This window comes from Spermophilus citellus (genome assembly GCF_964194105.1).
Source record: "Spermophilus citellus genome assembly, chromosome: 6".
NCBI classification, from domain to species: domain Eukaryota; kingdom Metazoa; phylum Chordata; class Mammalia; order Rodentia; family Sciuridae; genus Spermophilus; species Spermophilus citellus.
The window spans coordinates 117,980,071-118,005,191 of record NC_138187.1 but is presented as its reverse complement, the minus strand read 5'-3'; the positions used below and the strand labels follow the sequence as shown (position 1 = coordinate 118,005,191).

Below are 25,121 nucleotides of genomic sequence, written 5' to 3'. Positions count from 1 at the left end.
ACATTGGTGGGGATCCATATATGGGCTCTAGAAATGTCCCTTTGTTCCCTGAGTTCCACAGTGATGGCTTGTCTTTCCTGACCCTACATTGTGCTGCTGCTCTCTGATCCTTATGTCAGAGTTAATCAGCGTCAGGTGTCCTCCCTGCTGACCTCGTCACATTTCTCCTAGGAATGTGAAGCTCTTGAGGTCTCCATGTGATTCCAACTTGTTTCCAACCCAGAAGGTCTGCCCTAACTCTATCACCATAGAGAATGACTTTTACCAACCAGGTATTTCCCTCTGGTACTTTCACCTTCTCAGCAATCTCACATCCTCCATTGGGAACAAGTAGGAATTACTGAGTCCAGTCCACACAGCTGGGGAAGCCAATCACAGGGTTTGGGAAGAGCTAAACCCTCACACTGTCTGTGACTGTCTGAATAACTGTTTTGACACTGATGCATACTTCCCAGGCTGGTGCCCTGGTGGCCTGCAGGATGCTCTTTTCTCAGAACCAAAACCTGAAATTGGGATTAAAGCCCCTCTGCTCTCATCATTCCTCCAACACAGTCTGTATTTTGCCCTTGTCAACTATTTTCTAGCTGCACCCAACTACATTTAAAATCAGAGTCAATCTTTAGGTTATTCACAGAACACTTCACAAGTGTTGCATACTGTGCCAGACACTGTGAGTACAATGTTGAGTAAGGTATATCCTGAGCTTCTAATCACACAGGGTATCATTATAAAAATAGGTATTTTTAGACTTAGTGGGTTGGGGGAGGGCAGAGACAGAGGCAAACCACCCACAGAAGAGCCACTGACCTTGCCTAACAGATGGAGCTTTAGAGGTGGCTTCATGGAGTAGGGGACACCCAATTTTCTTCTAAGGGTAGCAATGCCCTCTGCTCCCACCCAGAAGGCGAGGATTGTTAATGCTTCTTTAACGTCCCAGAGGACTTACTGCATGGTGACCATTGAGAGCTCTGCCACCCTGGACCTCTAACCCCAAATGATTCCTACCTGGGACTCAGGGAAGAGGAAACTTCCAGACAAGCATCTCACCATTTTTTTTTCTCTGACTATAAAATCATCTCTTCGTTTACATCTGGGGTGGGACAGCTCACAGGAGATGAGCTCCTTCAGGAGATTCCAAACACTTTCTCAGCAGATGAGCCAGAAATGAGAACAGCTGTTCTCCACAGAGTTTTGACATTTCTGGTCTTAGAAAACCATTCAAACCTGGAAGGAAAAAAATAAAAGGGAAGGGAGATCCAGTAAAAATGGGAAGGGATTTAAAATATTTCCCCCAAATGAGGGGTTAATTTTGATTCTATGTAAAAGATACCAGTCTAAAAGAATCCTGTTACCCAAGTTTATCACTTTGACTTTTTTTTTGTATCACAGCTGAAAAGAGAGCCTCTCTTCTTCTAACTCTCTCCCCACCCACAATTTGGCAATTTAGTGCACTTGTATCATTGGAATCATTGTTTTCCTCATCTGTCACATTTCATTATTTATTTAAATATGGAATCAGGAAATTCACACTGAAATTAAACATCTTGTTTCCTATGGCTGAACGCCAGAAAGAATTTGTCTCTGGAAGGCTGATTACAAAATACAAAACAGTCTTCTGGTGTAATGTCTTTCCTACTTAATTACACCAAGTGATTAGTAACTGATTATGACTGATCCACCAGGCACACACATATATAGAAACAAATAGCTTACGTATTTTAATATATTTGAGATGGAAGTAATATCTGTTGAAACAGCTTGCATCTCAAATATGGCATCTAGGTTAAAAGGAACACAGAGGAGAGATGCCCTGTGGTAGGAGAATGGAAACATGTCTGCTTACAGGAGGCATGCCTTCTCTGCCTTGTCCCTCAAGCTTCTTCAAGTCTCTGTGGGTTGCATGCCTAGCACAGAGCCATGTGTTCATTGGCTCTGATTCCTGAGAAGATACCACAACTGCAGACCATCCCCAATGAAGCATATCTACCTTCTCATTGTCTTCTTGAGGCCATCAGTGAAATGGAGATGGTTGATCAAGTAACATTTCATACAAAATGACCATTTTGATGAACCATTTGATAGAAAGGAGATGTCCTTGAATTCAACCATCTACATCCATATTAAATCTACCATGAAGATTCCCCCTGGGAGGGCAAACATGCACTATCTCTCTTGAAGGCACCTGCCTTGCTCAAAGCCACCAAGTCTCTATGACTCCTACCTGTCCTTGACTTCCCATAGTCAAGATCCTAGTGGATTTTACTTAAGCTCCCTTTTCCATTCCATTCTGTCCATAGATGTCTGACTTCTTAAAATATTGTTTGCATCATGTCAACCTTAGGATCTTTCATATAAAAGGAAGTAAGGCATAAGCTCCTCACTCTGGCATTGAGAAGCAGCCTGATCACAACCCTCCATTACTTATCTCTGATAACTAGATGAACCCCCTGTTCTTGCCAGAGTGACTCATCTAGTCATTTCTCCCCAAAGAAATTTTCCCTTCTATTATTTCTGCGGCTGAAGCATTTACTTTTCATCTTTGAAAACCTACTCTTCCTTCAGGTCTGATTCAAATCCTTTTTGAGGATTCTTCTACTGTATGGCTTAACACCTAAACAGATCTGAAGTCAAGCCTTCTCACAACTCAGGTTCCAGGGCACAGACTCTGGATGAAAATTATCATATAAGAGGTTTATCGGAAAGTATTTTTGGAATCAGTATTTTTAGAGAGGGAGATAAGTATTATGCAGAGGGAGATGTGTAACTGCAAAGTGCTTACCACAGAGACCTCCACCAGCCCTCCTGGGAGTTGTGGAGCTAGGATGACCTTTCCAGAGTTTTTAGTTAAGGCAACTGACCTCATCCCAACCCCCATTCTAAACTTTGGGTGAAGCAGCTTCTATCACCTATGACAACTTCTGGAGATACCTAGAGTTATGAGAGGTCAGCACCCTTTCTCTGGGGAAATGAGTCCCTTCCTGAGTCCTGAAAGATCTGAATAACAAAACCTGGCATTCACTACAGACCTTGTGAGTTCATTCTGGCCACTCCAAGCTCTGTGATGTCAAGTAAGTCTCTATGATTTCATGTAAGTCTCTCAACTTCTATACCCTGGTTGCTTATTTTGTAAGAGTGCAGGAAATAGAAAATACTAAAGGTATGTCATGAGGTCATGTTGACTTTATATCCCTAAACTCCCTACCATGTTCTCTTTTCTTCAACTTCTCTTCACTGCCTTAATTCAAGAGCCTTTAGATTGCCAGAATCTTTCTACTGGCTTCTCTGCCCTTAATCCTTCCCTTCCTCCAGTTATCCTCCAAACAACAACTAACGCTATCATGGCTTCACATCAAAGATCTGATTATAGGCTCCCCTAGGTCTCTTGGGCTTATAGAATCAAATGCATTTGGGAAATCTTTGCAGTGGACCTTTCCAGAACCTTCCCCTTCGATCCCCAGCTTTCCAATGCTCAGTTGATTCCTTTTTTTCCCAGTGAATGAATGCTATCCTCCAAGCCACATTGACTTACACATGTCCCACAGTTTATTACGTGGCCTTTTTTGCCTTCAAAATTTCTTTTTTTGCTTCTTTTGTTAGTGTGCCTTTTTCTTCATTTCTCTAGTTGTCACATAGTTGATATTAAATCAGTATCCAATATATTATAACAATAGATTGATGCATACATGATAAAGATTTTCTCAATTCCAAAATAGCTCTAGGCTCATGGGACGACGCAAAGGGGGTAGAATCTGACATTCTGTAAATACATGAATAAATAAATGAACAGATCATAAAGAAATAATAAAGAATTCAGCCTGAACGAATGGCTGTTTTCAGAGAAGTGAATTCCTGCATGAGGGGCCAGGAATATCTTTCGTGGCTGGAGGAGTACATACAAATTTCTTGTCATGTCAAAGCTATTATTTTATGCAGGGTCCCTGGGTTGTGGATCTGATTAAATGGTCAAACCTTCACTCCTAATGTGTCTGGGCACACAGTGTGTCAAGACTGAGGCAGAGGGTAAGGAAGGTGAAGACCTCCCTGCACGGTGGTGAGTTTGCTTGGGCATTTAACCAAAGGGATATGTGGGGCCTTTGAGACACCTGCAGAGGGAATTATCCATCAACCAGGCATGTAAGTGGAGGGGAAAAGCCCAGGAAAGAAAAACATCACTCTGAAGACGGGTAGCTGGGAGGGAGTTGAGGAAAGCTAACCAAACACCCTTCTTTTATGAGTCACTCTTTAAAGGTCTTGCTTAGATTTTTTTTTGTTGTTGTTTTAAAAAATTATGATTTAAAAGGTTCAAACAGCCCAGGAAAGTAAATCCATGCATACTTCCAACATTAGTTAATATTTACTAAGAAATCATAGGTTACAACAAATTAAACTTTTTGGCTCTCCTGCTGAGCTTTTGGGGCCAACCATGTTAGTGACTGCCCCCACAGATAGTTTATAACTCTATTTTTTTCACCCCGCTACAGCAACTATAGTGCAAGTCAGAAGCACTAAGGGACCGTGTGGTTCTTTAGCCAGGGTCTTTGGATAATGGATTTGAGGTTGGGGAATGGATCAATGTGAACAGGCAGACACTAGACATGCCCACTAATAACCGGGAAAAGTGAGTTAGAGTTCTCCTCGTCTGAGATGGAATTCTTTCATATAAACCTGGGCACCCTCAGAGAAATGCTTTCTAGTCCAAAGCGATGTTTATTTTGGACTCTATTTCTTTCAGCTTTCACTTGTGACCTTAGGAATGAGCTCACAATTGGAAGCAAATCGGTCTTCTGTTTCTACTGTTAAATAATTACCTACCCACTGAAAAACCACATAGGACTAACAGTGGCCTTGTCCCAAATAGATGCTTTTTGGAATTGTATAAATTGTCTTTATGATGCTAGCATATTTCTGTTCAACTGCTGAAATATTTCACTAAGGGTAGTTGAATTCTCAGTAAATAGAATGCTTCCTGTGTTCTGTTTTTCTCTGTGATATGTTGGAAGTTTGGTGAGTCTGACCCATTCCACATATCTTGGATGATAGAAAAGGCAGGCCATTTGTTTTTGATACCATGTATATGTTTGGCAGTGTCTCAGACTGAAGTCCTGTGAATAAAAAGTGGTCCTCAAGAGTTATTCCTACCCTTCTAGGTATAGGTTCCTAGTCTTGGGAAATGGTTGAGGCTTCTGGATGCCTGATTGAGTCATCTAAAGCCTGATGTGCTGCATGTCTTTTGTGGAGTTCAGTTGGTATTGATTCAAAAATATTTGGAAGATTCTATTTTCAGAATCATCAAAGAGAGGACTGGTAATTTTGCACTTCGTTGATTGTCTCCTTGAACAGACTCCAACTTACCCACATTGGAGTTGACATTTCTGAAATTCTCTTGATGGTGGATGAAGAGGGTAGAAGGAACCAGTGGAAGGAACGTGGGCTTTTCTAATGAACTTTTATTTGGTACTAACCAAATGCTGAGCCAAAAGAGCTACATATGAATAGTTTGTGACACCTCCTCGCAACTCTATGGATCCCATTTTATAGGTAAAAAGACTGAGACTCAGATAGGTTAAGTAACTTGTATGTGGAGGAGCCAGTATAGGGAGAGCATGAGATTTAAATTTATGTCTGTCATTAAAAAACGGCCAGAGCTTTTCCATTAAGCGTCTCCCTTGTGAATGTGTCATGCTTTTGAAAACCCAACCACAGCTAATGGGAATAACCAATCCCCCTAGACACTAAGGGAATAAGAATATATTGCTGTATGAAAAACATCTTCCTCCTCTCAGGCCAGTTACTGAACCACTCTCTCCCCCCATATTTCCTCTCCTGTCCTCCTCTTTCCCACCACCCACGATGCGTCATGAACTCCCACGGCAGGCAAATTAGGGAACATCATTCTGAGAGTTCTCCTCAAGCATGACTCTGACATCCTCCTGCTTTGAAACTCCTCAAAACATTTCAAACGAGAGGATTTTAAAAGGAGGTTTAAAAAGAAGCAGACCTGGATTTGCACAGAGGCAGTAAAGACATCCTTGAAGTCATTCTTTCTTTTTTCTACTCTGATGTATTCTCTCCAGAGTGATAATAATCTTTTTTGAAATGCAGGTCTAAGACGGAAGGAATTTTTATCTGGAAGAGTAATATAAATTAGCTTTGACTGCCAGTTTCCACTGATTATTACTTTCCAGGCGGAATTCCTACAAATTCTTGAGGCATGACCTCCAGTGAAAAAATAAAACCCCTTTAAAACTTGTTGAGAAATTCCAGATAACTTTCACAAGAGACTTAATTTTAGAGCATTAACACAATCTTGGTTGGAAAGATAAAACTACAATGCAGTTATTTGGTAAAAGTCATTACTTCACAATGAAGTCATTGGAGATTATTTTACTATGCGCCTCTCTCTCTCTCTCTCTCTCTCTCTCTCTCTCTCTCTCTCTCTCTCTCTCTCTCTTAAACTTGGTTAACTCAGTTCCTTTCTCCCAAAACTAATTTTATTATGCATTACTCAGTGTACTTTGGATTCACCCTTATAAAAGGATAAAGTGTTTCAGCAGATAACCAATTGGAGGCAGCCAACTTGAGTCTCAACCTACCAGTGTGAGCAAACAGTGTTATAGGTTATTACATCTTAGTATTATGTACTATGCATTATCACAAATATTCAATTTTGGAAACCACAGAAGAAGGTTAAACAATACTGTATTACATCATCCCAAATAGCTAGAAGAGAGGATTTTGAATGTTCTCATCCCAATGAAATGATAAATGTTTGAGATGATGGATAGCCTGAATACCTTGATTTGATCATTAAACATGTATAAATGTATAGAGACATCACACTACACCCCTTAAAATGGACAGTTATCTGTTAATTACTTTGTTAAAAAGAAGGTAGCATAAAACAATAGATTCAAAGAGATTTCTGTTTAATTTTTTTAAAGAGATTGAGGTGTAGGGAAGTAAAAGCATGCATATTAGTATTTACTGATAGCCTCATAGGTAATGGTGTAGTGATGTGTCATACCCATTGGACAAACGAGGAAAGTTGGAATCAGAAAGGTGAAGTGATTTGTCCAAGGACTCATGACTTTTAAATAGTGGAGAAGCAGTGATTCAAATCCAGGAATGTCTGACTGTACAGTTGGTTCTCTTCCTACTGCAGAGCATTGCCCTTTCTTGAGTTGGCCTGAGCTTAGATGGGAAAACATGAAGACTGAAGCTACATGTGCAAAATATATCAATGGTTCAGAATGACCCAAAGGGAAAAAGTTATCACTGCCTCCCTCTTTTCCTGAAATATTCACTAACTTGAAGCTGATTAGTATTTTTCTTGGGTCTGATTTTTTTTTGGTAGTATATATACTTTTTACCCTCTAGTATTTGTATATGAATACAATCACAGGGAGAAATATGGTACAATCATTCTTATCTTCAGGGGCATTTGCACAGAGGAGTATCATTATCATGTATATGCAATGGTTATTTTTAACACAAAATTTCCCTTATTTAATTTTAAAAAGACATCTGATTCATGAGCAGATAGAGAAGAAATTTATAAAAGAAGAAAGAAAGCGGGGGCTGTGGAGGTAGCTCAGTGGGAGGGGGCATATGTAGCCTACTCAAGGCCCTGGATTCCATCCCCAGCACACAAAGAGGGAAAAGGGGCTTTGTGATCCATGAGATTCTTTATTTTAAAATGTTCTAATTTCCAGAGGGCTCATAAAAAGCCAATAGTGGAAATTATATTTTAGACATTTAAAAGTTTATTTTCTGTTATCAAAAATATTCAGATTTTGGGCTAGGGCTGTAGCTCAGTAGCAGAGTGCTTGCCTAGCATGTGTGATCCTTAACACAACATAAAAATAAACAAACAAAATAATGGCATGCTGTTCATCTACAGCTACAGAAAAGATTTTCAAAATTCAAATTTTATCAACTGGTACATAAGAAGTCTACATGGGTAATCTTTCAAGAGTAATTTAATAATATTAATCCTTCAGCAATAAAATTCCATAGCATAAATGATATTATACAAATCTATCCACTCATTACACTTATTTAGTGGACATCTTAGTTATTCAAAACACTAAGGATACAGAAATACATAAGCACATCTTCTCCTCCGAGGTACTCACAGTAGTCCAGGCAAACAGGTGAAAGCATACAATTATGGTACAGAATGCTGAAGATCATGTCTAACATATGGAGAAGCAAAACTAGGCTTTCTAATTTCCAGATGTCCAGAAATCAGAACTATATTAAATGAAAACTATATTATAGTATAGAGAATTCATGATAATAGAGTGTGGGAAAAATTATAAGTTTATTTTTGTCCCATTTAGACCATGCTTCTTTCTTTTAATATATGAGTCCATAAATCTTCCTCAAAAAAAAAGCAATTTCACATGTGTTACATAGTGTTTTATATAATCTTGTAGTGCTTCAGGGACGTGGAAAGAGGTAGATGCTTACATATTTCTAATGTATGAATGAAAATCTACCATTAACTTTAGCTACTTCCCTGATCAGTAAAATTCCTCAAAGTTTTACAGCTCTCCAAAAAGAACCCTCTTCCCATTTTAACTAACAGAACTTTTCTTTTTAAGTGTACAATGTAAGTCTTCTCATTTTTCTATTCTTAATATATTTTGAATGAATCTCTTCCATTTATTCCGTTGCAAAAAGTAGCCAGTAACTAGTAATTACCTCTACTCCTTTTAAAATTTATTTTTGCAGGGCTTGGGGGGTTATGGGGATTGAACTCAAGGGCACTCAACCACTGAGCCACATCCCCAGCCCTATTTTGTATTTTATTTGGAGACAGGGCCTCACTGAATTGCTTAGCACTTTGCTTTTGCTGAGGCTGGCTTTGAACTTGCGATCCTCCTCCTGCCTCAGCCTCCAGAGCCACTGGGAGCGCCGGGCCCTTTTACACATTTCTTAATGTCTTACAATAACCCACATTTGTTTTGGATTTTTAAAAAGCTACAAGATGCAGACTAAGAGAGAGAGAGAGAGAGAGAGAGAGAGAGAGACTGAGAGACAGAGAGACAAACATGCAGAGAGAGAGTGTGTTTGGGGGTAAGTTGGAGGTATGGCTAAAGAGTGAATGATCAGCTATATTCAGGCAGTATGTTCTTCCAGATTTTTCTCCCTGTGATGATTGGATGATTTCCCCATTCTTAAATGTAGGCCCAACCATTATGTCTATTCCTTCTTACTTTATTTGCATTTATCTCAGCTCTGGAGATACAACAATTTAAATAGTCTCCTTGCTTCTATGTTGCTCAATCTGTTCAGGTTAAATTTCCTAAATTAAAGCTTTCAAGGAGTCAGTACACTGGTCTTCAAGTATAATACAATTGAAGGCCCTTAAGATATTCTATCCACAAATCAATGTCAGCCTCATTATTTACTATTCCTACACACACCTCTGCTTTCCACATCTCGGAGGCTCCTGTCCTTGCTCAAGTTTTGGAAGAGCATGGGCTTCCGAATCAAGTTGATCGGGGTCAACTCTTGGCTTTATCACTGCAGTTTGTAAACCTAGGCGAGTCTCTCTACTTTTCTGAGTCTTGGTTTATTCATCTGTAGAACAGAGAAAATACTTGCCTTGCAGGAATGTGATGGAAAATAAATGAGAAAAGTATCTGAACATGCCTTGTCTCGTGCCTGGCATACAGCAATCTCTCAATAAAACTAAGCTTTCTTCCTCTCCAATTAGATTGTCCTTTACCCTTTCACGTGTACAGTCTTCACCTGGGACTCCCACTTTCTTATCTACCTCTACTCTTGATATTTTCCTCTTCTTTGACATCTTCTAGGTCTCTCCAGTTCACAGTAACCCCTCCCCCTCCTCCAACTGCCTAATTCACTTTATAATTTCCTGATTAACTACCATTTGCTAATGAGGTCTATATTATTATTTTTGTTTGTTTGTTTTCCTATATGTGGTATTCCATGTATTTTTTCTTTGTTTCCCAAAACAAAATACGAATTCTCAAGAATAGACACAGTCTGTATCCTCAGTGCCTCACACAATGCCAGAAGTGTACAAAGTGCTCAATATATTTTTACTGAAGTGATTTTTATATTTTATTACCTTCGAATAAGCCCCAGGATCTTTATACTTGACATAGAGTCAACCAATCAATGTATTAATTTTTTTTCATCAAAACATTTTGGGTGTCTACCATGATCCTGGCACCGATCAGGTCAATGAAGATACAGCTATAAACAAGAAAGACAAATTCTTTCATGAATAATTTTACATTCTGGTGGGGAAAATACACAATAGGCAAATCATTGAAGACAAGAATTCTGGGGGAAACAAACAGGATGAACAAGAGAGAGAAGGACAGATAATCAGCGCTGTGCCTGGAATTCTCAAGACTTTTTGGCCAAGGATAAGTGACAAGCAGCTGGCAAATGACTTTCTTGTTTCTCAATGGCACTGCTGACTGTTCCTAGTCTACTGTGTGCAGATCACAGACTGGGTGAGCTGATACCTGACTGGCTCAGTCACTTATCATTTTCTTCTGCTTGAAGAAACAGTTCCTTTAAGATTCATTTCTTGCCTGGGGATATGATTTATTGCTCTGTTTCAATTTTTTTGAAAAATCATTTAGCGTATTTCCTAGTCTAAGTTGCAAATAGCTTTCCGTAGTTGCCTAAAATTAAACCAATTATAGGATAAGGATTTACAAAGGTAGAGATTGAGGCTGTGCAATTCCCACCAGACTCAGCTATAAATTACCTCTTCTTCTCTTTCAGATCCCCATAATCCTTTGTACCTCCCTCTGGAATTTGACACATATTGCCCCATAACATTGCTATTGCATCCTTGTCTTTTCCTCTACACAAGATTGAAAACTATAAGCAGGAATCATACACTAATAAAAGTTATGGTTCCCACTGAAAACTGTCACTCATTGAAGCCGATGCCGAATACCAACGATTAAGTCAGTGTCGCAGATTTTGAGTTCAGTTCAAAGAGAGAGAGGGACATTGAAAAATTACTTCAAGCATTGATAAAACAATTAGAATGTGTGGGTATCCTCCCCCAGCGGCAGCTTTGCCAAGGAAAGCATTCATTTGAATGTGTAAGATGTGGTGTGTTGTCAGAAGCAATTACTATGATTTCCTTGTTATGGCACCTATTGAGTGAGTGACTCTCAAATTATTCCAAAGAGCATACAAGGTGGCTTGGGTGGGATTCAGAAGAGACATAAAATACAAACCATACATTTAGCAAATTAGCAGCATAGACTAAGAAGCAAGAGTCCACAAATAAAGAGTCATATATAATTAAGTTCTAAATGGTGTAGTGAAAGTAAGTGAGGCAGAAATCCAAGGAGCAGTTACCAGGTGGCAGCTATGGAGGGTAGGGAGGGCACCCGTCCCTGGATTACCAGGAAAGCAGAAGCGCTGTGGAGACGCCAAGTCACCTACACAGAGCTCTTGCCCAGTGAAAGAATAATCTGCACAAGGTCACAGCACAATAGCCCAGTCAGAAGAATGAAAAAGAAAATTGGCTTTCATCTTTTTTTGTTTTGTTTTTTCTTTTAATCAGGGAAGAGGCTTGGCTTGACACTGTACTGCAGGTTTCAGAAATTCCAGTGTCAGATGTTGTTCCTAAAGGAGAAACATGTTGAGAATGTGTGAACATGCAAAATTGTCCTTGAGCAGGAGGAAGTCAGCCAAAGAGCTCCCAGACTACTCACTAGTTCAGCATATCCCACAACCTACAAGGCTGGCTTGTGCCATGTCGCGGAGGGGACTCTGGCTTAACAAATAATAAATGGGAAGGACCAGAATTTCTGATATGGAGATGAAAAGTATATACATTATAAGGGAGATTTAAAAAAAAAGCATGGGAACACCAGGTGTTGAGATTTAATATGTATCATGGGTAATTAGCCCATCAAGAGCTCTAGACACAAATGTTCTCCCTCCCTCCCTGGAGTAGCATACTCTCTAATTGGAACATGCAGTATGTAAGGTGTCATTTTCATGGGTCTTTAGCCAGGGAAGAAAGTTATGCAAGAGTTAGAAAAGTTATCCTGATAAAACAAAATAGCTAAAGATGCCTTTCTACCAAGACTTTTCATTAGAAAAGATGTTGTTTGGGTACAAAATTGGTATCTCCAAGGACCTGTCAAAATCATTGTGAAGGTCATAATTGATGTCATGAAATACTAGAAAAACTGTGCGTGTATTAAACTGATGAACACAACTGTGCAGAATAATGGCACACTGGCAGACTGTGATATGCAGTGCATTATTTGTTGAGAAATCCATAGTTTACATACACACACTTATTGGTTACTTACAGGTACTGAGGAAAGATGAAAGTACAAGACTGATTCTTCAGCTGATAGGAAACTAAAATTGAAATGGAAATAAAGATCAATATTGGTTATTGTCTCTAAAATTACCACCACCATCACCTCCACACTATAATAATTGAAATTGTTTTATGTACTATTTTATGATATAGCCCAAGATTCTTAATAGCATCATCCCATTTCCAGAGATATTACATTGGGCCAGGTTGTCTCTGTACATGGTACTCTGAGAATTCAGCTAATTAATATCAGTGCTCTCTAGTAGACAATGAACTCTATACATATAACTGAATTTAGAGCAGTCATGCAGAACATATACACATGTACACACAAATGTTATATCATGCACTGTAGACTTTGAGTTATCAAAGTCCAACAGACTTTTGGAAAATATCTTTGGAAATTGCCTTTAGCAAATACATTGAAATTTTTGCAGTTTTTAATTTTGGCAGAGATTTGTCTTTTTAAAAAATACACATTTATAGTAGCCAGAAGTTGTTAGGGACTCTGATAGTTAATAGTATGTATCAATTTGACTGAACCATGAGATACTCAGATATTTGGTAAGATATTATTCTCTGGATGAGATCAATATCTTCATTTGTAGACAGAGTAAAAGAGATCAACCTCCTAATATCGGGTGGGCCTCATCCAATCAGTTGGAGACCTTAATAGAACATAAAGTCTGAGAAAGATAGAATTCTTTATGACTTTCTGGCAATCCACAAGCCAAGATATCAGTATTTGCTTCCCTTCCTTCCTATTTTAAATAAACCATTTCCTCCTTCTGGGTCTCCAGCCTGTTGAACTAGAATTACACCATCAGCTCTCCTGGGTCTTCAATTTACTAACTGCAGATCTTGGGCTTGACAACCACCAAAATCATGCAAATTGATCCCTTATAATAAATAAATAATAAATAAATCTTCCACTGGGTCTTTCTCTATGAAGAACTCTTACTCAGAAGCCAACCTTCATGATTACATTAGTTGATAGGCTGGAAATACATTTTTTTTTTTTTTTTGTGAATCATGCTCCCCTAAAGCAGTGTTACGTATGGATAGATAGACAGATCAATCATCCTTTATTTTTCATACAGAAGTATAAGCTGGCTTTGAATGTAATTTTAAAATGACAATTCTAGAGAGGTCTTGTGTGATATAATTATGTGGTGGAAACTACTAGCTGATTATCAAATCTGTTTCTTCTTACTCCTAAGAATATAGCTTGGCTACATTTCCCAGGGGCTTTGTTGTGACAGTTCTGATGAAGGCTACTTTTAGACATAGCCCATAAGAACCACTTCCCAAGAATAAGATTCTTCATGATAGTTTTTGTTCAGTTAGTAACTTTGGTCATATATTAAAGACAGTGGAACGTGACAGGGAAAAAATCTGAGTTCTTTTATCAGCTGAGAAGAGCTGATCAGTAAAGCCAATTCTGGACTTTACATGAATAAAAATTAAACTTTTATTCTGTTAAGCCACTGAGATTTTGACAAGTGTGGCTATTCTGTAACATTAGTTAGGAGCTTGTTTAAACTAATTAACATGCAATATCACTAGAATAAGGGAAGAGGTGAGAATATCAGAGGATAAAACATATGTGAATTTGTAATTTTTGGTACATTTATTTAAAATATTCATCTGCGATCAGTGGAGTCATGCCTTAGCTTATCAGAATCCAGCTACTCCCAGATGTTGCTTATCATGTAAATAAATTGTTAGAAGCAAGCTGAACCCCAACAAAAACAAATAATGGGTGATTTGATTAGGAATCATACTCTTAGTTTTGATACTTAAATTACTTCACTAACACCACTCCAGCTATGTCTCCTATTTAATTAAGACAACTTTCAATATTTAATAGGTAGTAGTAGTATGCTGTCTGGGAAAGAATACTGTTTGGAGTCAGAAGACCTGAATTTGAGCCCTCCCAGCTGTGCCATTTATGGATGGAGTAAACACTCCCCTTTTCTTTCCTCATCTATAGGAATTCTACCAAAGTGGTACACACTAGAAGGGAGGGATCATTTTTGACTATTTGGGGGGATGCTTAATAAAAAATAGAACTTTTTTCACACACAGGCTGCTTACCTACCTGGGGTCCCAATGACTTCTTCTGTGTACCTTAACTCAGAAGAGTCCACATGGATGCTTATGGGCTTGAAAAGCTAATTTGAGTTGGATGATGTGATACAAGTAAGCACTCAAATATCCTGGAAGCAGGAACAAACAGATCCAAAGAGCAAGGCCTATGAATAAAGAAAACAAAGTGGGAATGCTTTGAGGATGGTGGAGTCTGCCCTTATCTTGCCTTTTTGTCCAAGCTTGGACTTCAAAGCACATTTTGTGACTCAGATCAACTGAATGACTAAAAGCAAAGGCCATGCTATGAATTATGGAGTAGGGAGGGGGAAAAGAAATGATGGAAAACAATGAAATTAAATGAAACTCTTGTCCATGATATTCATAGTTCCATGCAGATGCACACTTTGCTCTTTTTAGAAAATTTAACAATATGAGAAAATAGTTAAAAGAAGGGATTTTTGTGTCAAAAGTGCTGAGTTGATATCTCAGTTCAATCACTTATTCTCTGTGCTCTCTTAGGAAAATTAACTCTTAGTAATGGCCCCCATTCCATTAATAAAGTGAAAAGAATAGTTTCTATATGTGTAAGGATTATGGAAAAATAGTAAATGTGTTGATGTTGATGCTGTTGAAACACTTGGCATAACTCCTGGCACTTAAGAGACTATCTTTGGCTCATCCTTTACTACTATTTTGATTTTTCTATTATACATTAACCACACTGTAGTCCTTAGCTATCAGAACAAATTCTTCCAAAGGTTGTCCCTTCTTTAGTTTTCTGGTGTATGAGTTGGCTCTTTCTCCCTAGGTATGGACATAGAGTCTTTGCTTAAAAATAATCTTTCTCTGTCAGATGAAGAATGAAACAGAGGGACCTGGAAGAGCAATATATCTCCCTGAACTTTAAAAATTGTAAGCAGCAGCAATAGCACCTGAAAAGATAGTAAAGTGTGAACATGAATGGCCTCTGCTAATGCAACCTAAAGATCCCAAATTGACCACCTATCTATTCTCCTGTGTCAGTATTATGAATGTAGTTTGGCACTAGGAATCTGGCTTATTCTAAAACCAGCAAAATATCAGCATTTTTACCACCAACCCACACCAATCCTACTCTTTGATATCATTTACACATGGGGTTGCTGTTCCTGCTGTGTTGTAAGTTCCTTTAAAGTGGGCATGGTATGTTTTTCATTTATTAATACCCTTCAGAATTTATAACGGTGCATTGGATATAGTAAAATAGAGTATGCTCCTAAGGCAGATTTTAAATAATATAAAAGCTTACGTGAATTTAGTCTGACTTATCGTTAAAGAAAAGCTTTGTTATTATTCTTCCGGGCCATTAAACATTAATGGTAAGAGTTTGAATATACACAGGATCCAAGAAGTATTTCTTCAACAACTATTTTTATGTCATGTATCGCGCATCTAACCATCAACTGAAAGTGGAGTTTACTAAATAAATAAAATACATTAAAAATACATCTTGTTTTTACAAGGGAAACTTTCTGAAAGCTAAGAGCAGAATCATCGATTTTTTTTTGCTTTTTTTAATATGACTCTTAAGATTCACATAAATTTTGCAAGTTGAAATTTTGTATAATGTTTAGTGCTAATTAGTCCAATAATTAATCTAATTATTTTATTTTCACAACACTTTCTGAGCTGGTATAAAAGGAGGAGGCTCATGATAAGAGAGGAAGAATTACTGTTGATGTGTTGGACAGTTTGTGAAAGGTGCCTTCCCAAAGGTCAGTGCTGTAAGAAGAGGAGGAGACACACTGGAGAACTCTGGGGAGGCAGAGGGCATTGGAATAAGATAGGTGGGGGCTGTTGAAAAGTGGGAAGGGGTCAACAGCAGAGGAGAGAAGGAGTGGCGGAGCAGAATGGATGAACTTCACTTTGAAATATTCCCAATGGCCCCATTCCTTTCTCTGCTTCTTTAGGCCAAGAAGACCCTTCACCCCAGGCTGTACATTCTCTCCTCTCCTCTCCTCTTCTTCAAAACATAATTAAAATTGCAAGGAAAAACAGAATCAAACAAACACACAAAAACATTTATCACCTCATTTCTGAAATTGGGGGAGTAGTGGGATTTCATGAATGCTCTTTCCAGTGAGCAGCTCCATGATGGTGCAGACAGTCCCCTGAGAGAGATCACACCTAGAAATGCCTGAGCCTGGGAGTGTTCAGTGGAAAATGGGCACGAGAGAAGGGCATTCAGTGGTAGGTTCATGTGTTTACCCTCGAGAGCACTGTGGTGAAATAAGCTGTCTTATATCAGGTACTGAGTAACCTTTGATTTCTCTATTTCCTTGTATTGAGTAGAACTCAATGAATGTTAGCTACAAGAATGATTTTTTTTGTAGCATCCACCCTTGTTTTCTAGAATCAGCATTGTCAAAATGTCCACACAGCCCAATATTATGGTTAATAATTAATGTATCATATACTTGAAATTCACTAAGAGAGTAGATATTAACTATATGGATATGTTAATAAGCTTGACTGCGTAAGTCATTTTGCAACATATATGTGCATTGAACCATCATATGTTATATACTGAGTATGTACCTTCTTGTCATTTGTACTTCAATAAAGTAAAAAAAAATAATCAAAAAGTGAGTTTTTATGGCATTTTGTAATTTTTAGAGTTTAGACATGTATCATTTCACTCACTGATATATTTTTTACTTTGGCCTAATATAAAAGATCATGTTAAAGCAAGATATTTTTGACTCAAAATACCTGGGTAGAGGTCTTGAAATCTTCATTTTTAATAAATATTGTAGATTATTCTGTGTCAAGAGACTTACTGAAAAATCTGGAAAGCAATATCTTAAAAGAAGCATATGAACAGTTCAAATCTTTTAAAATATCTGTGTGTATGTATGTGTGTTGAAGAAGGGTTGATTGTATGAGGATAACTATTGGTAAAATAAGCAGATCTTAGCATAAATAAGAAATGTAATAGAAATTTTAAATATTATTGGGATCTCAAATTTAGATTAAAACTGGGAATGAGGTTTTATCTTTAACAAGCGTGATAGTATTAATATAGTAATAATACCTTGTGAGAGTAATTAAGTTGAAGGGCAAAGTAAACATTAATGTTAACATGACTCTAAGATTCACATAAACTTTGCAAGTTAAAATTTTGTATGAAATTTAGGCCTTGCAGCTGATTGGGAATTGTATAGTTGATGAAAAATACACTTAAGTCAAACTTTACTTAGCAAATTTGACTTCTTATTTCTAATGGGGGGGGACTCCTAAAAAACTCTCATAAACTAACTCCCAAGGCTTTTTGCTCATTAAATAACTCTTACATAATCAAATTTTGTGAGGTAAGTGTAGGGAATTCAGTAACATATGGATTAAATTTTCCTTAAAACAGACATCATTTTAAAATTGAAGAGGAAAACTATTCTTGGTAAAATATGAAAATATGTTTTGGTCTTCCTTGAACCCCAAACACAATTTGAAAAATAGTTCAAGATGTTCACCAAAGCCTGAAAACAGCTGGTTTCACCCAACTCTAGTTCCAAGATATGAACTATTGGGGGTTCTGGTGATTAGAAATATTAGTAGATATTGGCAAAATGTCAGAGACAAATGAGAAAAGAGTAAAATTTTTTAAAATAAGCAAATTATAGTATGGTTTCTGTTTTCAAATCTTACGGATGGTCAATCCTGTCTCCTAAAAACTGATGAAATAATTTACATTCCTTATTATATTTCAAAATATAATATTTCAAAAGAAAATATTTAATACTCTCAGAAAATTCTTATAGTAATAAAGATTTTAAAAGTTCAATTTCAAGGAAAAATTGCCAACAAGCTACATATGCTTATAAGAACAAGACTATCTCAAAGATCCAATAAACGTTCTTTAGGGACAGATGCTCTTACAAATTTGATCATAACTAGTTTGTTTCAGTTGATGGATCATGTACTAAAAATATTAAAGCCACAGTTTTTATCATGAAAGAGTACTGATTTTGGTAAATGTTTTCTTCTGAATCATTTAGGATGATCATATGTTTATTTTTTTCTTTTATTCTGTAATGTGATACGTTGGTCAATTTTTTTTATGTTGAACCATCCTTGCATTCCCCAAAATAAATCCCACTCGTTCATAGCATATAAATCTTTTAAAGTGCTACTAAATTCATTTGCTAGTATTTTGCCAAGGATTTTTATATCAATGTTTATAATGGATACTGGGCTGTAGTTTTTTTGTAATATGTTTGATGCTTGGTACTGGAGTAATTCTAGCTTCATTCAATGGTTTGGGAAGTGTTCAGTCCTCATCAAAATTTTGAGGACTAGTATTGGTTCTCCTTTTTAGATTGGTAGAACTGATCAGCAAAACCAGGTCCAAGGTTTCTGTTTGTATAGGGATTTTTATTTTCAAGAGCTAAAATGTGAAAACAAGTCAAGTATCCACTGACAGATAAGTAAAATGTAGTATACACACAATGGAATATTATTTAGCTTTAAAAAAGTATTTAAATGTTTTCAAAATCATAGAGACAGAAGAATGGTGGTTCACAGGGGCTGTTAGGAACAGGAAATGAGTAGTTATTGATTAATAGGTATAAAGTTTTAATTTTACAAAATGAAGAGTTATGAAAATGGATGATACTGATGGATGTACAATATTATGAATGTATTTAATACTACTGACCTGTGAAAAAAGGTTAAGGAGAGCAGGGCCAGAAATTAGCTCTAGAGCCCAGTGAGCCCAGAAAAAGGTACAATTAAAAGGTCATGTGATGGTGAAATGGGAGGATTTATCTTGGTGACTTTAGGATACTGGTTCCACCATCATTATAATTTTGCAAAGCAAAGAATCCATGAAAGAAGTGCCACAGAAAGAATTAAAAATAAGATTTTGGATGAAAAGTACCCAAAGGAAACAAACCAACAGCAACAGCAGCAGCTGAGCAACCTTGAACATTGAAATTCAAAGCATCTCCTTCAAGTAAGAGTGAAAATACTGGAACCAGCCACATAATATATTCTGTAGATAATAAGAAAGTTCTCAATCACGTAAATGAAATATATGTAAGTTGTAAAAAAACATGGTTGAGAAAATACACTTTATGTTATGTATATTTTATCATAATAAAATATTTGGAAAATAAGCTGGGGATATAGCACATGCCTGAAATCCCAGTGGCTCAGGAGGCTGAGACAGGAGGATCATGAATTCAAAGCCAGCCTCAGAAAAACTGAGGTGCCAAGCAACTCAGTGAGACCCTGTCTCTAAATAAAATACAAAATAGGGCTGGGGATGTGGCTCAATGGTCGAGTGCCCCTCAGTTCAATCCCTGGTACGCCAAACCAAACCAAAACAAACAAACAAAAAATTTGGAAACTTAATTAAGGTGATAGTTTAATTTATTGTTAAAATGTACACATTTTGCCTCTGCTAATGATTTTCCCCCCAGTGTCAGGATGACTGCTAAAATTCCGTTTCTCCTAAGTCCTTTATGGATTCTTCACTGCTTCAGAAGTAAGTCCCAACTTCTTAGCAGGTAGCAGAGTCCTTCTAATGTACCTTTGCTATCTCATTTTTCACTCTCTTGTGTTTCAACATCTACCCCCAAATAACTCTATTCCATTTGAATAAACTATTTTCAGTTCCTACCACATTTCTGTAATGAATGTTCTGCTGATGATTTAACTTGGATGGTTTTGTCTCTCTTGAAGAAAGAATTACTAGGAAATCACTTAGGTCATCTTTAGAAGAATAAATAATCGTTAGACACTGATCATAGTGCTCCCAACTCAGAGGGGATATTATAGGTAAAAAAAACTATCTACACTCTAGAGAAGAAAGGTGGTCATGAGGCAGTTTCCAGCTAACCTGATTGTCCAGAAAAGGGTGGGTTAAAGGAATTTATTTTTTTGGGGGGGAGGATTTTGCTGGGGATGCACTCGGGGTTCTCTGCTTCTTCTTGGTGAGAGTTTGAGGACATGTTGATTTCATCAGGGAACAAGCAAAACTTTGTTCACAATAGTTTTGCTTTCTGGCCCTTGAAATTCAGTGAATAAAGCAGCTTGAAATTTAACCAAGTCTATTAGGGAATTTTAGAAAAAAAGATAAAAGCTAACGAATGAAGTCTTGGGATTACTTGTTCCCTAATGAAATCACCATGTCCTCAAACTCTCACCAAAAAAAAAAGAAGTAGAAAACCTAGGAAAATGGACAGGAAACTCTTTCAGAGGGCATATTTGGAGACCCACAGGCAGGAAGGCTAAGGAACTCACTCTATTCTCAGTGTAAGGAGCACTGTTTTCTTTTCCAGGGGAACGTGGTATGTGCTTTGGATCACTAACCTCTTGTGGTTGCTCCCCATTCTGTCCTTTTTCAAATGAAAGACTTTAAGTAGTTTTCTTTTATTTTTTTCAGCCAGGGTCTGATTATGAAAATAGAAACCACATTCCAACAGAGATGATATAATACAATACAGAGAATTGGTTGAAAAGGTGCTGGAGGGTTAAAAAGCAAAAGAAGTAGAGAAGTAACACAGAAACAGTAACTACATACAGTAGAACCTGATAGCATGAAGGAAGAAATGAGAGGTTTAGCTCAGAAGTCCCTGTGGAGCTGGACTCTTTGTGTTAGTCAGTACTGCATTATTGTTAATAAATACCTGAGATAAATCATCTTATAGAAGGAAAAGATTGATGTCGGCTCACAATTTTGAAGGTTTCAGTCCAGAACTGATTGGTCCCAGTGTTTGGGGCCCTGGTGGCACAGTACATCATGGCAGGAGCTCTTGGGGGGTAAACCCACTCACTTCATGGTCGAGAAGTAAACGAGGGAGAGACCAGGGTTCCATGGTCCTTTTCAAGAGCATGCCCCATTGACCTGAAACCTCCTACTAGGCTTCACTTCCCAATGGTTCCACCAATTTCCAATAGCATGCTGGGCTAGAGACCAAACTTTAAATACTTAGACCTTTGGGGCCCATTGCAGATTTACCCTTATTGGCAGAAGTCATCAATTCTGTTGTTGCTGCATCAGTGTGTGTTCAAATTAAAAATTAAAGTGGTTAAATACTGCAATGAGGGGACACAGAAAAATTCAAAGTTAGCTTCAGTTTTAGATTTTAGTGCTGCCTTCTAAATGCTAGTTTGTTTAAGCACTGCTTTTTTCCTTTGATCCTAGGTGTTAAACTAAGAAAGTTCTGCGTGAAATTGGCTTCCTGGTGTGAAACGCAAGGCTTGAAGTTCAAAAATACTTGTGAAATCCAGACTTTGTTGTATTCACTAATTCCTGTAAGCACAACTATTTAATAAACAGTAACTTCACTCAGCTCACTGTTTAATTTCTAAACATGAGCATGACCATGGGAGCGGGCTGATTGTCCCTTCCTGAAATGGGCAACATTGTAGAAAAGTCACAATGTGCTCATTCCAAATTTAAGATAGTGTCTTGCTTGCTAGAGAAAGCCTCTTTACCTTATCAAATTGGTAGCTTTGGAAGAAGTGAGACAAAAGGGATTGAGACAAATATACAGGGAGGCAGTGAGCTTCCACTTCTCATCTACCTGTGCCCCAGGAGGTTGATGATTATTGAATAGGTAGAGCATCCTACCTGTCATATGCATAATAATGAAATTCCTGCCTGCCTCTGTCAAGAATTCTCTACCTTGAATCCAGGCTCTATTGCTGATGCTCCAAACTAAACATGTACCACAGTAACCTGTGGACAGGGAGAACTGTGGTCCCCATAGGGCTGGCATTTGTTCAACAATGTATAGTATAAGCCACAATAATAACTCAGGCAATTTAGAAGGGATGAGAGCAAAGGCAAAAACAATAAGAAAAACATGAGAAAAAAAAGGGTAGTAGATTCCTGGAGTTGTTTTTTCCTCTCCAGTATTGCAATATTTATAAGAATTTTTTCAACTTTGGGGGAGAAATATGCACAAACAAATACACACCCACATGTATTTACACATTGTTTTTTTTAAAGAGCTATGACTCGAGGCTCCTCAGTTTTCTAAACATCTCTCATGTTTTGGCAAATCACCAAGCTCCAAGAACCACAGAAACTGGCCAGCGAACTGAGGCTGTCTTCACTATCAACCCTAAATATGTGCTTCCCACGTTCTGTTCACTTTGAGAAGCAAATGCTGGTAGATCACCCACCTTTGTTACCCACTATGAAGTTTCCTTTTTTCCAGAGCTCTCATTCTTTACCTTGAAAGAGAATAGAGGCTTGTGGCCAGAGGCTTGTTAGGGAAAGAATTATCCTGTAAGAGAAGCAGATACCAGTTTCCAATTCTTAATCCTCACTCTAATACGTGAATTAAAGGCCCCCAATTCTAAACTTCATTCTTTCTTGGAGGGATAAGTTCTTTCATGGTTCTCCCCTAAAACAAGCCGGTGGCTCTTTGATAGAATGTTCCAAAATGCTGGGTGGATCTAGGTTAGCTCACCAAACAGCATCTACTATTGTTTCATTCTGTAAAAAACGTGCCTTACCTTGACAATTCACTCTCAACCCAAATAAAAGGAAACAAAAGGTCATGACTGAGGCCCTCTCTGTCATTCCTTCTCTCATTTCATTCTCCCCACTCCTGTTTCCTGCATTTAATAAAGGCAGCAACTAAAATTTAATAGCATTTGGAAAACCATGAAGCCATCTCCCAGAGATACATAGCATATTTTACATGGTAGTACTAGAATTAAGAAAGGAAGGAGGCTAGAACCTACCTCTTGCTCCAAAAAACTGCTTTCTTGACATTAGGCTGATATAGTTGGTGACTGAAATATAGAATGAGGCCAAAAGGGCGGGGGGGGGGCAGGGGGAGAGGGGAAGTAGGTTGAAGAGTTGCAAAGTAAAAAAAATTTAATAAATTTTTTTTAGTCTCATGGCAAAATTATTGGTTAACTGACATCTTACTGCTTTATCTAAACATACACTTAGGAACACCCCTGAATAAAAAAGAATTCGTTTTAGTAAAAGTGCTTATAGTAAAGCTCTTGGCTTATTTCAAATGAGGTGTTTCTAGCTGACATGCTGTTCACTGGGTTTGTTGGTGCACACAGGAGATCTGTTCTCAAGTACACCAACCTTGTTAACCATCGCTGGACTCATGCTATTTCCTGCGGGAAATACAAAATTTTGTTTTGTTTTGTTTTCAATAAAACATATGGGCCAAATTAGAAAGTAAATAAATGAATACTTCTCAAGAATCCATGATAACACTTGCTGAGCAGCAGGTCAGGCCAGATTTAATCTAAAATCTTTCTGCTGCGTGTAAATGATTATGTCATAGCATTTGTCTTTAATTATTCACCTCTTTCCAAAGGCTTGACTCATAATGTGTTTCTCGGTTAACCACAAACACTTGTACTACAAGATTTGTCATATAGATTCACTCACCCCCACTATTCCCACTCCTCCTTTTCTCCTCTTTGCTACAACATTATTAAGTCATAGCTCCTGGAAAAAAAAAAGAAGAAGTTTGGAGACATTGTCTAAACCCACTCCCTCTCTGAAGATTTCCATGCAAAGAAAAATGGTACCATTTTCTCTTTGACTCATGAAACCCATTATCGCAGGCTAAATAGTAGTGGAAATAGCAATACCGTATCAGCAATTTTGCACTTCCATGGCTTGGTTCCTTTGAGAATTCCTAAGAATTCAGGAACATATGAAAAAAATAAAGACAATGGGTTATAGCCTGTAAAGGAGTACAAGTCAATTAAGCAACCACGTACATATTTTTTCCTTTATCACTTTTCTTCTCACCTCACCTAACCCTGTGAGAAACAAAATTAATTCATTCAGAATTAGATCAGCCCTCTCCTCAACTTCACTTAGCACATGTTGTTAATCCACTCGGTTTTAGTAGAAGTGTTGGTTCCCGGTGGTGGTGATTGTTGCCATCTCTTCTGACTAATCCTGTGAGAAGTTTGGGATTATAGAATTTGAGGAAAATGTGGAAAGTGATGTAATCTTAAAAGTATGTCCATCCAGGATTGGTTTTATTTGTAGGTATAGGACAAAGTTCTTAAGTGATGTAATTCCAGAGTTTTCAAAGCTAATGCCCAAATCTATATGCTGTTTACTTAAAATCCCCACTCATTTTTTTTTATTCTCCGTGCATGTGTGTTTAATAATGCATTATAGTTATACGTAATATTTGGGTTCATTTTGACCTAATCAAGCAGAAGGAATATGATCTGCTTCACTTCAGTTCCTAGTACTTCCTCTTTCCCTCCACTCCCCCCTCCCCCAGTTTCTCTTCCAATATTCCACTGGTTTTCCTACCATTTGCTTATCTTTCTTTAAAATTAGTTCTTTATACATATACATAAAGAAGAAATTCACTATGATGGTAGGCTTATATGTACATAGCATAATTTGGTCAATTTTATTCCACTGTTCCTCCCTTTTTCCATCCCTCCTCCCTGCTATTTATTCCCCTTCCTCTACTCCACAAATCTACCCTCTATTATCATGGGTTTCCCCCACCATTTTTTTCCCCTTATTATGGCCTAGCTTCCACATATGAGAGAAAACATACAATCCTTGACTCTCTGAGTCTGGCTTATTTTACTTACCATGATGTTCCACAGTTCCAAACATTTATCAGCAAATGCCATAATTTTATCCTTTCTGGCTGAGTGGTACTCTATTCTGCATATATAC

The 25,121-nt window shown here is 37.7% G+C and overlaps 1 long non-coding RNA gene across 4 annotated transcripts in view; it reads right to left on the bottom strand.

Annotated features, from left to right (window-relative positions):
* Window positions 1-672: 672 nt before the first annotated feature.
* The window catches only part of LOC308652576, a 104,754-nt gene continuing 80,305 nt past the window's right edge, over window positions 673-25,121 (bottom strand). For all 4 annotated transcript variants that reach the window (XR_014022826.1, XR_014022827.1, XR_014022828.1 and 1 more), the window contains exons 5-7: window positions 14,448-14,601; window positions 12,333-12,384; window positions 673-1,224 (exon numbers count right to left, since the gene is read on the bottom strand). This is a non-coding gene — a long non-coding RNA (uncharacterized lncRNA). The remainder of the gene's footprint in view (window positions 1,225-12,332; window positions 12,385-14,447; window positions 14,602-25,121) is intronic.